This window comes from Lepidochelys kempii, chromosome 8 (genome assembly GCF_965140265.1).
Source record: "Lepidochelys kempii isolate rLepKem1 chromosome 8, rLepKem1.hap2, whole genome shotgun sequence".
NCBI lineage: Eukaryota > Metazoa > Chordata > Testudines > Cheloniidae > Lepidochelys > Lepidochelys kempii.
This window is the reverse complement of record NC_133263.1, coordinates 11,292,095-11,298,113: the sequence shown is the minus strand read 5'-3', so window position 1 is coordinate 11,298,113 and position 6,019 is coordinate 11,292,095.

The following is a 6,019-nucleotide window of genomic DNA, read 5'->3' as shown; positions in this document are numbered from 1 at the left end:
TTTTTTATCTTAAATACTAAACTGTCAGGATTCTGTCCCATGCTCCCTTCACAAAGGGTCTATTAAGATGTCCCGAAATGGTCACGGTTCTGTTCCTCTTCCTGGTGTAGGGATTGCTATGATATCTCAGCAACACCAGCACAGAAGTATGCTGGTAGGGAGGAGAGTGTGATTGGGGTGTACCACCTGGATCCAGTTCTTACCCCACTTGGCATAAAATTAAAAGCTTAGAGCAATGCAAGGCTTTTCTAATGCTAGGGGCCAAACTGGCCCCATTAAGCCCTGGGAATTGGGGAGCCTCAGCTGTGCCTCACAGAACTCTGCCATAACCACTAAGTCCTCCTATAGTGAGTGTCGGGGGCTGATCCTGTTTTCATTAAGGCCTTGGCTACACTTGCACATTATACCGTCATAAAGCCGCCCAGAGTGCTCTAACTCACTCCCTGTCCGCACTGGCAAGGCACGTAGAGCGCTCTGACTCCCTTGCTAGAGTCCTCACCTCCCCAAGAGGGATATGGTTTGCTGCATATTGGGTGAGATGCTACAACGTCAGTGTGAACGAGGAGTTAAGGTACAGCGCCCTGATTGCACTCCGGAAGTGTCCCATAATCCCATTAACTGAAGTGGCCTCTCTTGTCTTTGTTCTGAACTCCGGCAGGAATGTGGAAGTGGCCCTTGCAAAGCTCCGTTTTGGAGTGCCAGCTGCTTATCAGCTCTGAGGAAAAAAAACAAACAGCTAATGTTTGCTTTGAGTGAGAGAGAGAGAGAGAGGCGGGGGAGGGAGGGGGATCTGTTCTTACAAGACCGTGTGCTGACACACTCTCAGCACCCCAAAAACCCACTCTCTCCCCCCACATACACACTCCACGCCACCCCCTTCCCCTTTGAAAAGCACACTGCAGCCACTTGAACGTGGGGATAGCTGTCCATAATGTACCACTTCCAGTGCAGCTGCAAATGTGCCCCCCCCCAGTGCACTTTCACCTGTCACTGTGGACAGACTGCAGCACTTTCCCTACTGCGCTGTATGAGGCTGGTTTAACCCAAAGCGCTCTACATCTGCAAGTGTAGCCAAGCCCTAAGTTGCAACCTAAATGAATGTCCTGCCTGTGTAAGGACTGCAGGATTGACTTGTTGCATATCCACACTAAAGAATCCTGTGGTGAAGGCGATCTTTCTTTTACTTGAAATGGGGTAAATGTTGTTAGTACAAAGCAGATCATGTGTTTGTTTTTTGTGATCCACTTTTATACACTACTGTAAATTGTAGTGCATTGTACCATAGTTTGTCTAGCTACCTGCTTGTAGCAGTAAATCAGAGATGTGTGCATTTGGTTGATCTGTATTAGGTTTGTCACATCAAAGTAAAAGCCAAGTAGAGTTACTTCCTTCATTAATCTAATTTCTCTGCTGTACAAATAATTTTGGGTTAGGTGTTGGCTAACTCCTCCATTCCTTCAAACAGAATGGTTTGAACAGTTATACACAACATAAAATAAGAGCTAATTGGGATAAAACACACTAAATGTATTTGAATTGATCAATAGTGAGTTTTTACAAACTATACAAGACAAATATTGTAGTAGAGACTGTGTAATATCACTTGTTAACCAAGCAGTTCGTAAGTGGTAAGTTAATAATCTAAATTAGTTCCAAATATTATTTTAATGAAGGTTTTTGTAATTTTTGTTTAAACTGTAAATTTAATAAACTGATCTAATTTGCCCACTGATTTTGAAAAATTTTCTATTGGTTTTAATGAAAGTAGTTAAAGGGCAACATTTTAGAATAAGTGACAGGTGAAGGTAAACATACATAGGAGTACAAATGGAAGGGAATCGGGGGGGTTAATAGTAAGGGAAGACTGTGTTTCTCTGTTAGTTATAACTGCATTATTAGCTGAAATGTCAATCTGGGTACATTCTCATCCTTAAAATTAACAACATTTTTTATTTTCCTCGTCTGCCATAGTTGTTCGGGGACTGGAAAGAGCTGACTTTCTCTCACTGTGGGGTTTTAGTCACCCTGTGCTTCCTCCTTTACTTACAGTACTGCAGCTGGGAGTGCCTCAAATCCTGAAACTGAAAAAAAATATATATTAAAATGGAGCTTGCTCAAAGTTGAACCTTTGTTAATGTTATTTTATGCAGCATAGAAGCACTTACAATAGCAGTAAATATTAATGCAAGTGAATGAGTTACTTGTATATTTTTAAGTATTTTCATAACTCTCGTCCACTACCCCTCCACCAAAAAAGTAACTGAAATACCTCAAGACTTTGCTTTTCCCTAAAACTAAACATGAAACCTTGTTTCAACTCTAAACTGCTCTAATAAAGCGGTTTGTAATTATTGCTGTTGTGAACTCTGATTTCAAGGGTGTGTAACATGACTGCTTTTAACCCCACTGGCCTCAATCTGTCAGTGGGTTAGCTCACATGTTTTTAATTAAAGATTCACAAAACTGGTTAAACAGACCTCAGATTTGTCTCCCCCAAAAGAGCTGTTTTATGTACCTATATCTTTTTTTAACAAGGGACTTTTATCTTTTGAATTTCCCAGCAATCCAATGAAATAATAGTCTCAAATGTTTAAAAAAACTGCCCATGCTTGGTTACATCATAAGGAAGCAGGCATACTCCTGTGGATATCGGAATAGTATGGTGGACCTGAGTTCTGTCTCTGGTGCGCTCACTGACTTGATGTCACCTTGAGCTAATGACTACCATTGTAGGGGTATGTCTACCCAGCAAAGAAAAGCCTACAGCTGGCACTTGCCAGCTGACTTGGGCTCACAGGGCTCAAGCTGTGGGGCTGTTTCATTGCTGTGTAGATTCCAGGCTGGAGCCCGGGCTCTGGGACCCTCCAAACTCAGAGTGCTAGAGCCTGGGCCTGAGCCCACTCCCGGAAGTCTACATACCAGTGAAACCACCATGAGCCCAGGCTGGCTGGTATGAGCCAGCTGTGGGTTTTTCTTAGCTGTGTAGACATACCCTGGACTGCAGTTGCCCTATTTGTGAAATGAGGATAGTGCAACTGCAGAGAAGGAACAAGTGCTTTTAGATCTGTGAATGAAAAGTATCAAAACAAGTGTTAGGAGACTTTCTCTGATCTTCCCAAATGTTAATAAATTCAAGAGAGGATTGTACCTTCTCTCCAGCAGGAAGAAAAGAGAAAAAAAGTCAGTTTTGACTGAAGCTACTTGCAGTTTGGAATAGTAAGAGAACACATCTGTAATGAATTGTTGGTTAGTTGCGATCAAACGTGTGTACATGCAGTTTATCAAATGGTTGTGCAGTGTGTTGCGTGGACATGCTAATCATTATATTGGGTACATCTCTCTGCACGCACATGCGCACACACTCTGCTACAAGACGGTTTTTGTGGAGCTGAACATGCCCACTGAAGTATCCTAATCTCACTGGTGAGACAACTACCATATGTTAGTTGGATCTGTCCTAGATCTTTGTAACTGAAATACCTGACTGACCTTTCCTTGAGTGCCACAGGAAAAAACCCTGCTGAATCATATTTATCTTAGATACTGTCCCCACAGCCAAAAGAGAGATATTGATCCTTTGAGTTGATTTTGGAGTTTAGAGACATACACACACGCCTATTTTTTATGAAGACTTTTTAACTAAAAATATGTTGATTCTGAAATATGAATTAGTTTTCTATTTTAGGCCAAGATGGAGCTATACTTGCTTTCAACAATTAAAAAAAAGAATTGTATTTCATAAAATAAGTCATGCTATATATTTTTAGTTAAAGATTATCATATCTTCCATAGGGAAAGCATGTGCAGTTCCTGGTGGATTTATGGGAAGAGAGAAAGTTGGGGACCAATAAGATGGGAAGTCCCAGGGAGTCTAGTGGGAGGACAAAGGATATGCCATCTAGAAGTAACAGATGATAGTAGGCTACTGCAAAACAACAGGGACGATGTTAGGGGTTGCCAAACAGAGCCTGTTCTAAGGAATATTATAGGAGAACTAGGGGTATGGTAGATGTATCCAAGTCCAGAGTTTGGGCAAGCATTAGAGCTTTTGACTATTTATTGACACTGAATTTCAAACTTTTATCTTTCCCTTCTTCCCCCAAGAATCATAAGTTTTTACAGTGTTAGTATTGGTTTTGAGAGGGCTCCTACATACTTCCATGCTTTTGTTTCTACAATGTTTTAAATATTTTGGCTTTAGTAGGTATATTTAATTCTCTGCATCATTTAAAAAAAATCTTGATTTCACTTAGTATTATAAGTGAACACACATAAAAAACTTTGAATATTGCTTTTAAATAAAAGCACACTGCCCTCCTTTATACCTGTATTATTTTAGACCTGGAAATATCCAAAACTAGCCTGTTTTCCCCATGTATAATTTGAAAGTTGTTCTCTGACCCAAAAGAAACATTGAACTTGTAAAGTTCAGTAAATGTGGCTGGTGACTTTGCCCAAGCCGCTGTCTCCAAGGCTAAAAAGGACTGAGTCTGCTGAGGAGAACAAGGTACTTTGCCACACGAGGTGGCAGAAGTGGAATAGTGAGTGAGTAAGGCTCGGTGGCAAGCCATCTCAGGGCAGGGTTTTTTAAAAAAAAAAAAAAAATCGAGGATGTAGCAAAGGCGTTGGTACAGGCCACTGCGGCCGAACAAGAAGCTACCAGGGTACAGATGGTGACCCACCAAGAGGCAGTAAGAGTCCAACAGGAGACTAACCAATTATTGATGAACCAGGCAGCCCAAGATCGAGCCACCCTGACTGAAGTAGTGAACCAGTTGAAATGTGAGAAACCCACTCCTGGGCTGTTCACGCACAGCCTCTGGCATGTAAGCTGCTCCTTGGATTGTACAACCAAATAACACTAGCCGGTGTCTCCGGTCCCAGACACAACCCTGGGAACCTCCGTCTTGCAGTGTCCAGTTATGCCCGCTGGACGCTGCAAGCTCATATGAGTTTGTCAATATAACACAGACATTGATATGCACCAGGCTTGTTATCCCAAGGGGAGTCTCTCACATGCTTCAAACCAAATGCACTGCTTTAGATAGAATAAACAAACAGATTTATTAACTACAAAGATAGATTTTAAGTGATTATAAGTCAAAGCATAACAAGTTGGATTTGGTCAAATGAAATAAAAGCAGAACGCATTCTAAGCTGATCTTAATGCTTTCAATGCCCTTACAAACTTAGATGCTTCTCTCCACAGGCTGGCTGGTTGTCCTTCAGCCAGGCTCTTCCCTTTGATCCGTGCTTCAGTCGCTTGGTGGCGATGTCTGTAGATGGAGGTGGAAGAGAGAGGAACAGCATGGCAAACGTCTCTCCCTTTTATCATGTTTTTTCTTCTCTCTTGGCTTCGTGCCCCCCCCCCTCGGAGTCAGGTGAGCATTACCTCATCGTAGTGCCTGTCGGACCAAGGAAAAGGGGGTGACTCACTCGAGAGCCAACAGATCCTTTGTTGCTTCCTAGACCAGTGTCCTTTGTTCCTGTGAGGCTGGGCTGGGTTTGTCCCATACGTGCCCTGATGACGTGTGAACTGCCCCTCTACTCTTGGAGAGTTTTTGCCTGAGCTTATTTTAAGCCATGAAGACACATTTTCAGCCTAATAACAATATACATGAAATTACAACCTATAACATCACTATAATAACAATGCTCCGTGTCATGAGCCTTCCGAAGACAGACGACACGACAAACTTTGCATTAGATACCACACAATCATTTTATAAGGATGAATATGGTGGTGTGGGGTGTTCCCATGAGGTACAGAACGTCACACCTATATTGTAAGGTAATATTTGAGCGGTTATATTGTGAGCCTCTGAGATTATGTAAATCACCAGACAGAAGAGGGACATTAATTAAAGTGAGGTACTGATATGCAATGGAAGGTGTTACATTCTGCCCAACAGGAAAGGTCCATTGACACCAGACATAGATACTGTGGGGCATTAAAGAGGACAAACGATGTGTGTTCTACCCTCCCCCATGAAGACGAGTCTTGTGAGTGGATTCCTCC